This window comes from Saimiri boliviensis, chromosome 9, assembly GCF_048565385.1.
Source record: "Saimiri boliviensis isolate mSaiBol1 chromosome 9, mSaiBol1.pri, whole genome shotgun sequence".
Lineage (NCBI taxonomy): Eukaryota > Metazoa > Chordata > Mammalia > Primates > Cebidae > Saimiri > Saimiri boliviensis.
This window is the reverse complement of record NC_133457.1, coordinates 111,447,848-111,459,081: the sequence shown is the minus strand read 5'-3', so window position 1 is coordinate 111,459,081 and position 11,234 is coordinate 111,447,848. Positions and strand designations below refer to the sequence as shown.

Sequence of the window (11,234 nt, the reverse complement as noted above, 5' to 3'; positions counted from 1 at the left end):
GCTCTGAATCCTGTAAAGCACTGGCCAGGGGTGGGGAGGCTGTGCCCAGACCAGACTCACCCCCATCTCAGGGCTCACCCCAGCCAAGTCACCCAGGGCCTCCGCTCCTCACTGTGAAGCAAGGGGTGGAGCTCCCTGATGGGGAAGGGTCCTGCCACAGTCATGTCCTATGAACTGTGTAAGAAGCAAAGGAGACAGCACCTGCTTTCCAAGACCCGCCCACTGGGCCAAGGCTCGGCTTAGGTGAGAAGGCCAGGCTGTCCCTACCCATGTTTCAGCTCAAGCGACACAACTCTTCCTGCTACAAAGCTTCCTTTTACAAACAGGTAAACCCTGGTTGGAGGTGTTTTTTGTTTGTTTGTTTTTTTTTTTTTTTTTTTTTTTTCATTTTTATTTTGAGACAGGGTCTCACTAAGTCACCCAGGCTAGAGTGCTGTGGCACCATCATGGCTCATTGTAGTCTCCACCTTCTGGGCTCAAGTGATCTTCACACCTCAGCCTCCCAAGTAGCTGGGACTACAGGTACACAGCACCACACCCAGCTAATTTTCTTATTTTCTGTAGAGACAGGGTCTCACTACATAGCACAGGCTGGTCTCAAACTCCTGGGCTCAAGCCTAGGCCTCCCAATGTACTGGGATTATAGGTACGAGCCACTGTGCCCAGCCAAGGATTTTTTAAATCTCTGTATCTAGGTAGCTTTCCACTGATATCTCCTTATGGCTAATTAGCTTAATCATATTTCTTTGCTGAGTATCATCATATGAAATGCCCAGTGTTTATTCTGTGGCCAAGGGACAGGTCTGTGGCTTCTCTAAGCTCTGATTTTCTTGCCTCTTAAAGATTGTCAATGGAAGGAGACGAATAATGTAAAAGCAAGTGCCTGACACGGTGCTTGGTTCAGACATGCTAATCAATAAATCCCTTCCTTCCATCCTGCCTTCCATCTTTCCTTCTTTTTTTCTTTCCCCCTCACAGAGGCAGCAGTGATAAGAGATATATTTACAGGGCAGTCAAGGGCCAAAGGTTTGTCCCCAACATCAATACTTGTTTCTTTCTTTCTTTTTTTTTTTTTTTTTTTTGAGATGAAGTCTTGCTCTGTCACCCAGGCTGGAGTGCAGTGGTGCAATCTCGGCTCACTGCAACCCCCACCTCCTGGGTTCAAGCAATTCTTTGCCTCAGCCTCCCAAGTAGCTGGGATTACAGGTGCCCACCACCACACCCAGCTAATTTTTTTGTATTTTTAGTAGAGATGGGGTTTCACCATGTTGGCCAGGCTGGTCTTGAATTCCTGAACTTGTGATCCATCCGCCTCGGCCTCCCAAAGTGCTGAGATTAAAGGTGTGAGCCACGGTGCTGGGCCAGTGTTAGTGTATTTTATGTGTGGCCCAAGCCAATTCTTCTTCCAGTGTGGCCCAGGAAGCCAAAAGACTGCACAACCCTGGTTTATACAGCCCAAATTTAGAGATTTTTTTCCTCATTCTGAGACGCTGTGGATGATCGTGCATTATCTTTGGTTGTCATGACTCATCTCCTAGGACAGTGCACCATCCTTGTTTGTTTCTCGTGATACTGACGTGTTTTGAAGATTTCATCTTGTACCAGAAAATTAGTAAGTCATCAAAGGGGACAATCAGAACAAGTCACAAAGCAGAAGCTAGAAGAATGGGGCTCCCACTGGCCAGATGCAGGCATGTAAGAACATAAAACAATTTCAGTGGTGGCTGTGACTGCATGAAAAAAAACAGAATCCCTGAGTCCATAACCACACTGAAAATAGTGACTGAGAGAAGCGACAGTTCTTCCCGGAAGAAGGCCGGCTAATAAACATACAAGACCGAACCGAACAGAGTTAGACAGTCACCATTTGCAGCCATCAAGATCGTTATTATATGAAGACCATCAGCGGAGCAAAAACACTGGGGGAAAGACTTTGACAAACAGGGTATCCACAAGGTCCCAAAATATCACCACACATGTTATTTGGCAATTACAAAGGAAAAGGGGTCCTTTACAACAGAGAAATCTGATGTCCGGCACCTTAACCAAGCACCCAATTCAAACTCAGCACCAAGGGTGAACGGAACTCACAAGCCTCCCTCCTGGCTGCAATGAGCCGGGGAAAGGCTCCTTCTACAGCAATCCTGGCCACGGCATTTGGGCTGAACCTCCCCCAGGGAAAGAAACAGACTCAGCCAGACTGTGGGCCCTCCTGCAGGCCAGCAGTCTGGGCTCCCATCTAACCTCACTCGGACAGCCCACAGACACTCCATGCCTTGAGCTCTACCTCCTGCCCGGCCCTGTACTGGAGCTGGAGATGTGAAGATGGACGCTTTGCCTTCAAGGATGGGGAGGATGTTCACGAGTCTGTGTCGGGGTCTTGGGCACTTGGACAGCTTCCAATACAATTGTGACTCCTCCGCTAAAGGAAGAAATGAAAATACACATTATATGTTGTTTCTTCTCCTGAACAAACCAGGTGGAACAGTTTCCCAAAAAATCTGTTGCTAGAGGTGCACTCAGGAGCAATTTGCAGGCTCTTGGTCATCCTATCAAGTGAGAAGCCGGGGATAATAGGGACCATTATCGTCACTCTGCCATCAGGATTCATGACTGCAACATCAAAAGGCAGCTATGCAGAATCATCGGAAAAACACCCGGTGTAATGGGAGATTTTATCAGCAGTCCGAGCCCCTCTCCAGAGATGCTGCTGTTGGAAAAGCCAACCTGGCTGCAAACAGCAGCAACAGGCTTCGGAGTCAGCCCGGAAGCAGCAGGAGGTGGATTCTGCATCCACCAAATCAGGGGTGACTTTGCCTAGGATCTGGGTTCTTTAAAGATGCCAAATATCCATCCCAGAAGCCTGCAGAGGCGGACCCAGGAGGCGCCACTCACTCAGCGCGTATTTAAGCAGGGCCGACTGTGCGCCAGGCACAGTTGTAGTCTCTGGGCACAGCAAAGAACAAAACAGACAAAGGCCCCTGGCTTCAGGGAGCCCCCGACCCGCAGAGGGAGACAGGCGACCAGCAGGCGGCAGCCCAAGAGAGTGCGCAAAGCAGATGCCAGTGGTGCCACCTGGGCCCCGCAGGCCTCAGTGTCTTTGCCCTGCCATAGCGTCTTGCTGCCCCTCCTCTCCTGCGGGGCCTCCTCGTGCTACAGGAGCCCATGTGGCGTGGGAGTGGAGTCCTGGGAAGCTGCCCTGGGCAAATGAAAGCTTCAGGGGAACAGACCTGGCTTCCTGGCCTCTCCAGTGCACACCTCTGAGGCTGCTCCTCAGCGCAGCTGAACCCCAGCAGCCCACGCTGGGCACCTGCTCCTTATCCCACCAGGATGGGCGTCTTTTCCTTCCCATCTCCCTCCCTGCCATCCTGCCCAAGCTTCCTGGGGACTTCTCCAGATGAACTGAGTCATTTCCAGTCTGGAAGGCACGAAGGCTGCTCGATGCACGTCTGGGTTGTGGTATTTCTGCATCTGCCACACCTGCTGCCGTGTCGGGTGTCACACAGGCTCCCAGTCATGGGTGCTCAGGTTCTGCTGAACAGAATCCAACCTAAGGCTGCATGTGCCGTGCAAAGTATGTCAGATGGCGGGAAGTACGCTGGAGAAAGAAGCTGGGAAGGGGGAAGGGAGGGGTGGCGGTGGGAGCTGTGATTGTTCATGGACACCAGAGGAGGCCCCCAAGAAGGGGGCCTTGCAGCAGGTGCCCAGGTGGTGAGAGTGTAGCGAGTGGCCGTTCCAGAGAGGAGCATTTCGGGGTGGGCAGGGCGGAGGGTAAGACCCCAAGTGGGGGATCTCCCAACCTGTCCTAGAAAGAGCAAGAGGCCGTGGGACTGGAGTGAGGGGACGCAGGAGAGAAGCAGGAAAGAAGCCAGCAGGTGGAAGGCACCAGAAGCTCAGAACTCTGTCAACCGGGGAAAGGCTGTGGCTGCAGAGAGCGAGGCTGGAGATCAGGCTCAGCACAGGAAGTGGCTGTTCTGAGTTATTGAACGGAATAGACTGCGGTGGAGGCTGAGCAGGGGGACCAGGGAGGGCCACGTGTGATCATCCTCCGAGAGCAGCCAGGCAGGGAAGCAGCGGGAGTAGGCAGGTACTGGAGTGCGGGAATCAGTCCGTGTGGACAGCAGAGGGAACAGAGGTGCCGAGCGGTCAGAGGGTGGGTGCCAGGGAGGAGAGGAGCTGGCCATGTTTGCCTGAGCACCTGGGCAGGAAGAGCAGCCATCACGGAGGTGGGGGGTGCAGGGAGGAGGCGGCGAGGGAAACCCACGGCTATTTGAGATGGAGAGAGCCCAGCCGCAGCTGAATGCATGAACCTGGACATCAGCTAAAGGTCTGCACTGGGCACAGAAACAAGCATTTAAAAATAAAACTAAAAGGCTACTCCTGATGTCACAGGCAAATCAGATCAACATCCCCAGAACATGACACATGATATTTTCCATCAACCGTGGAACCCTTCCATCTGAGGAATTCGTGGGCTTGATGAAGACTAGGAACCAGATGGGGACTCCTGCAGTTGGAGCTGGACCACGTGGATCCCCCACCATGGCCCCCACACCAACCCATTGCTCTTGCCTCGGGCTGGGGTCTCCAGAAGCGGAGACTGAGACGAAGTTTTCTGTGGAAGTTGTTTTTAGGGATCAACACTTGTGAAAGGAAGTGGGTAGCAGGTTGGGCAGGGGGAGAGGTTGACCGTGGTAGGGGGGGCTCCAGCTGCCAGCTGGAGGCCATCTGCCGACCACACACCGGAGCAGCCCAGCAGCAAATTCTTCCTTGAAGGGAGACCGTGTGCTGTCCTTCGTGTCATCCTCTCTGCATCTGCTCATGCTGTTCCCTTTAGCTATAATGCCCTCCGCACAGCCAAACCCAACTCGTTCCTCTAGAACCACTCAGCTGGCTCCTGCCATCCTGCAAACCTGTCATCAGTTCCCCGTGAGCTCCCACCCAGCCGTAACCTGTCCCCTCTCAGAACTCCCAGTGTTCCAGCCATATGTCTCTCCTATTTTGTAGATTATAGTTTTTTCTATAAAGGAGTTCACATGGTCCGAAACTTTATGAGTGGAGTCCCCACACAGTTATTACCAAGTTGCATAGATAGAAGAAGCCATCACAGTCCAAAAGAGGTCACTAATGAACAGCCCACTTAGAACATTCATCTCCAAAATCCACCCTGTAGTCACAGCTGCACTTCTCTCCCCCGTGCCAGCCCCGACAGGTCGTCAGGGGTCAGCCTTCCTGAGGGTGACATGAAAACAACCGTGTACACAATGCAAGTAAATGAAAACCAGTGCCAAATGGAAATGCAACTCTTGCAAAGACTATGGGATTTGGTGAATTTCATGAAAGTGAAATTGGTGAAAACAGCTCATGGAGCCATGGGCACATGAAGACATGGCAAATTAGACCCGTTACCAACACACCACCTGATGGATATTTAAAAAGAATTGGCTGTGTACAAAGGAATTGAGTCCTTTGGGGAAATGAATGAGCTCTGAAACATTTTGCAAAACTGAATTTCTTTTGTAGAACCGTGAACGTTAAACATGAAGTGCAGGGGATTTATGAGAAAATGATACACCCAAATCAATGCCTCCTTCATTGCAATTACAGCGTCAATTTTGTTAAGTATAAGAAAATACACGTCCTCTAAAACTTTTCATTTGACTATTCAAGATAAAGTCTCAGTCACTTTTTTCTACTCTTTATTTTGAAATCTAAAGTCCCTGTCGTAAGTAAATTGACTTTAAGGGACTATTTTTCCTGGTTGACAAAGACCTCCTGTGCTTTTCTTATGTCTCGTATTCAACCAAAAAGACCTGAGGACATAGTACAGGCATATTTTTCAGCCTAGAACATAATAGTTGCCAACTAATGTTAAATGAATGGGTAAAGCAACGAAACAGAAGCGCCCCAGGACACTCTGCTCACTCAAGCTGGCCAGAGAGAAAACAAAACTTATACCCAACATTCACAACGCCGGCTGACCTCCCAAGAAACCACCACATAACTTAAGACACCAATTCATTTGAAAAGGAAAAGGTGACTTGTTTAGCAAATGATCCCAGAACAACTGGTTTTCCATTTGCAAGAAAATTAAGGTTAAAACTAAAATGGATCCTCATCTCATGTCTTCTATGAAGTTAAATTCTAATGACTTGAAGATATCATTGTATAAAGTAAAATTAAAATTTTGCAAGAAAACCTATGATACTACAGATATAATCTAAAGGTTAGGGGCATCTTACAAACCAAGAATGGAAATCCTCAAGAAATAAAAGACAAAAATAAGCATATTTGAATATTAAATTTTTTTCAAGATTATGTACATTTCAAGTACATTTCAAGATTACGTAAATAAAATACACATATACACTATAAATCTGTAAAATTATTGTAAGGAAAATGATAGATAAAGGTTAATTTCTATTATATACGGAGAATTCTTACAAACTAACCAGAAAAAGGCAAAGGTTACAAAGCGAGCATTCCCGGAGAGCAAATCTCAATATTTAAAAAAGAAAAATAAGGAAAGATGGGAGGGAAGGAGGGAAGAAGGAAGAAAAAGGAAAAAAAGAAGTAAGTAAAGGAAAAGACAAGATATTTGAATTCCTCAGTATTCAAGAAATTTCATATTCAACTCTGAGTTATGGCTTTATGCCTAGTGCACTGACAAAAATGTAAGAGTGCCACAAATCCTATTGCACCTGGGCTGTAGGGAAGATGGACTGTCCTACAGCCTAGTAGAAACGTGGAATATACAATCTCTTCTGAAGGCAATCTGGCAGCATTTGGTAAAATTGTAAAAAGTGCATACACCCTGTGCATACGCCTGGCTCTTGAACCATTGAAAATCCATCCTATTTGTACCAAAATGTATGAAGATATTTACTGCAGTGTTTTTCATAGTGGCGCAGAACCAGAAACAAAACAAATTCCCATTACCAGGGGAATGGCTGAGTAATTTGCAAGTATATTTACTCCATGACATAATGCACATCTGTTGTAAGGAACTATCTTTAATTTGGAGCTATACAAGATGACTTGAAGATATTTCTACAAGATATTGAGTGAGAAAATCAAGACGCAGAAAAATGCATATCGTATAATATCATTTTTCCAAAATAATGACATCCTCCCTTTAAAAAAAAAATTACTTTTATACCTTTGTGTGTGTGTGTGTGTGTGTGTGTGTGTGTGTGTGTGTATGAGAGAGCGAGAGAGAATGAGAAAGGAATTCTAGAAAAAGAAATGAGCTTTGTAGGGTTATGGGATTATATGAATACAAAGGAAAACATGGAAGGATACACTTTTTTAAATATAAGTTATATTTGGAGATGGAGGGGCAGGTGTGAGGGGAAGGGCAGAGAAGAAGAAAATGTCTACAGTTGTCAACAGGAATCTTGTGATCCTTTTATGTAAATGTGCATGTGTGTCTCTACATAAGAATGTTACAACTAAGAAACCATCTGGCCTCACATATGTAGTGAAGAAGGTAAATCCTAACCTTTGTCTGCCTGAAACAGTGAGAAAGTCATGAATGAGAAGGGAATCTGAGCCAGAGGATAAACGAGATTTTGAGAAGCAAAGTGGGCAGCAAGATGGAAAGAACTCCTGGCAAAGGAAATATCTTAAATAAAGGAAGGCATTTGGAAGGGCAGGTGTTTTACCCATTCAACAAACTTATTCAGAGCCAACGTTGTAGGTAGAATTTTCTAGGTGGCCCATAAGTTTTCCATCCCCGGAGCAAACACACCCTGTATAACACCGTCTATTTGCATATAGGTGGGACTTGCCCATAGGATGGGATTTCACTCCTGTGATTAGATTATGTTCTGTAGCCAGGATGAGTTTTGCAGATGTAATTAAGGTCCCTAATCAGTTGACCCTGAGTTCATCCAAAGGGAGATTATCTTAGATGAGCCTGGTCAGGGAGGGCCTTTCTGAGATGACTTTGATGCTAAAATCCCAAGAAAGAGAAGAGAGTGGCAGGTCAAAGAGCCTCAGGAAGAGCAATCCCAGCAGAGGGAACGGTATGTGCAAAGTCCTGGGGGTACAAAGTGTGGTCCTATTTGACAGGCCATGTGTAGAGTCACTTCTCACTGAGCAAACCTCTGATTGTTGGTTTAGACCTTGAATAATATCTATCACTTCACATATGATGCTGATTCTACAATGCATAAAAATATCTTCATAGTCACAAACATCTAGTAAGCCACAGCATGGGCTTGAAGTGGGTGGGGGGGGGGTGCAGGGAGGCACACACAACACCCAGGATGAGGATGTCTGTTTCCTTTTCGTATACTTTTCATGTACTTTTTACATATATGTATTTTTTTTCTTTTTTTTCTTTTTTTTTTTTTTTTTGAGATGGAGTCTCGCTCTGTCACCCAGGCTGGAGTACAGTGGTGTGATCTTGGCTCACTGCAACCTCTGCCTCCCAGGTTAAAGCAATTCTCCTGCCTCAGCCACCCAAGTAGTTGGGATAACATGTTCACACCACCACGCCTGGTTAATTTTTGTATTTTTAGTATAGACAGGGTTTCGCCATGTTGGCCAGTATGGTCTCAAACTCCTGACTTCAGGTGATCTGCCCACCTTGGCCTCCCAAAGTGCTGGGATTACAGGCATGAGCCACCATGCCCAGCACTTATATGTATTTCGTGTGTGTGTGTGTGTGTGACAGGGTCTCACTCTGTCGCCCAGGCTGGAGTGCAGTGGCGCAATCTCAGCTCACTTCAACTTCCACTTCCAAGGCTCAAGTGATCCTCCAGCCTTAGCCTCCCGCTTAGCTGCAACCACAGGCACAAGCCACTATGCCTGGCTGATTTTTGTATTTTTTGTAGAGATGGGGTTTCAACATGTTGCCCAGGCTAGTTTCTAACTCCTGAGCTCAAAGCGATCCACCTGTCTTGGCCTCTCGAAGTGCTGGGATTACAGGAGTGAGGCACCACACCCAGCCACATATGTGTATTTCTTTATACAGTTGCCCGAAATTCTGGCAGGGAGCACTGATTGTTTCATTATAGTAATTATATAATGTCAGCTCTATGGGGGTATAATTTCATATAATAAAAGTCACGAATTTTAAGTGAACACTTTGTTGCATTTTGACAATTGTATGCAGTCATATAAATAATCATCATAACAATCATAATCCAGAAGGTTCCCCCATCCCAAAAACGTTCCCTCCGGTTCCTTGGCAGTCAGTCTCTTCTCTCCGCTATCAACCCCTGGCAACCACTACTCTTTGTTGCTTTTGAATTTTCCACAACTGCATGCAAATGGAATCTACATTGGGCCTGGCTTCTTCCTAAACATACTATGTTGCTGTTGTTGTTGTAAATACATGTGTTGGGTGAGTGAGGAGGGCAAGAGAAGAGGGAGAGAGAGCGCTTCACACAGCTGGTATAGGCTTGGCTATTGAATGCCACACAAGGGGCTGGGCGCGGTGGCTCAAGCCTGTAATCCTAGCACTTTGGGAGACCGAGGCGGGTGGATTGCTTGAGGTCAGGAATTCAAGACCAGCCTGGCCAACCTGATGAAACCCCATCTCTAAAAAAAAAAAGAAAGAAAAAAAAAAATGAATACCACACAGGGAGACACAGACAGACAGGGCAGGCCGGGCAGTGTTCTGGGGCCTGTAACACCCAGTTGATCAGTGAGAGGCAGCAGGAGGGCTGGAGGCACCAGGCACCCTGGAGGATCCCTGGTCCGAGGTCCCAGGTGGTGTTGGTGGCCACAGCGGGGCTCGGCTCGCATCATTCAGGCCTTGCAGGCTGGCGAACTCGGGCGGCATGAGGCTGTGCAGGGCGCGTCCAGGCTGTGGTATGTCAGCTGCATCTGCGCTGCCTGCCGCTGTGTCGGGTGCTACACGGGCTCCCAGACACGGGTGCTCATGTTCTGCCGCACAGCATGAAGCCAGTCTGGCTGCAGGGGTAGAAGGGGACCATGCAGTAGGTGTAGCCCACCACGCAAGTAGCACAACTGCCTCATCTCCTTATGAGGTACAGGTGCAGCCACAGATGCTCTCCCTGGCAGCAGAGAATGCCATCCTCCTCGAGGGCCACCTTCTTCTGCTGATAACAGGCTTCCTTGAAGAGGCTTTTGGCAGGGCCCATGTGATCTGAGCGATCACATCAAAGCCATCCTGGTTCTGCTTCATTAACTCAAAACCATCACCCACATGAAGGGATGGGCTTTGGACTGGGTGGGGTGGCCCACGCTTGTAATCCCAGCACTTTGGGAGGCCAAGGTGGGCGGATCACCTGAGGTCAGGAGTTCGAGACCAGCCTGACCAACATGGAGGAACCCCGTCTCTACTAAAAATTCAAAAAATTAGCCAGGCATAGTGCCGCATGCCTGTAATCCCAGCTACTGGGGAAACTGAGGCAGGAGAATCGCTTGAACCCAGAGGTAGAGGTTTCGGTGAGCCAAGATTGCACCATTGCACTCCAGCCTGGACAACAAGAGAGAAACTCTGTCTCAAAAAAAAAGAAGAAGGGTCAACTTTGAACTAGAGTAGCAGTTGGCCATGCCTGGCAGGAACTTCTTAGAAACGTGGACGATATCCTTGTCAATGTCACACTGGACCATGAACTCCATAGAGAGGTGCTTTCCCCACATCAAGCAAGACACCCATCTCTGTCCCGGATGATCAGCACCTTTCGTGGGTTGGGGTGGCTGCAGAGCGGCAGGTTGGCTGTCATCTCCTAGTAGGAGAACTCATCCCTCTCTGTGCCTGGGGGCGACGCCATCCAACACCAGCACATTGCTGTAGGTTTTACTGCAGAAGACAAGCATGTTCTGGTAGTGCGAGCGCAGGTCATCGAGCAGAGACAAGGCCTGCCCGGACCACAGGCTGCACGTCCGGTGGAACCATCCCTCAGGGATGGCAGCGAGGCCAGAGGCAGCAGGGCCATTGGGGTCAGGCTCCATGGCAGGAAGGCAGTGTGGGGCACAGACCTGGAGGTACAGGCCACCTGGAGCCACAGCACACTCAACTGCAACATACTTTTGCAACATACTTTTGAACTCCAACACTTTTTTTTTTTTTTTCTTTTTGAGATAGAGTCTTACTCTTGTCTCCCAGGCCGGAGTGCAGTGGCGCGATCTCGGCTCAGTCAACTTTCACCTCCTGGGTTCAAGCAATTCTCCTGCCTCAGCCACCTGAGCAGCTGGGATTACAGGTGCACACCACCACGCCCAGATAATTTTTTGTGTTTTAGTAGAGATGGGGT

At 48.1% G+C, this 11,234-nt stretch overlaps 1 pseudogene; it reads right to left on the bottom strand.

Annotated features, from left to right (window-relative positions):
* Nucleotides 1-9,986: 9,986 nt before the first annotated feature.
* Nucleotides 9,987-10,932, bottom strand: LOC101033605 (spermidine synthase pseudogene; annotated as a pseudogene).
* Between the last annotated feature and the right edge of the window lie 302 nt (nt 10,933-11,234).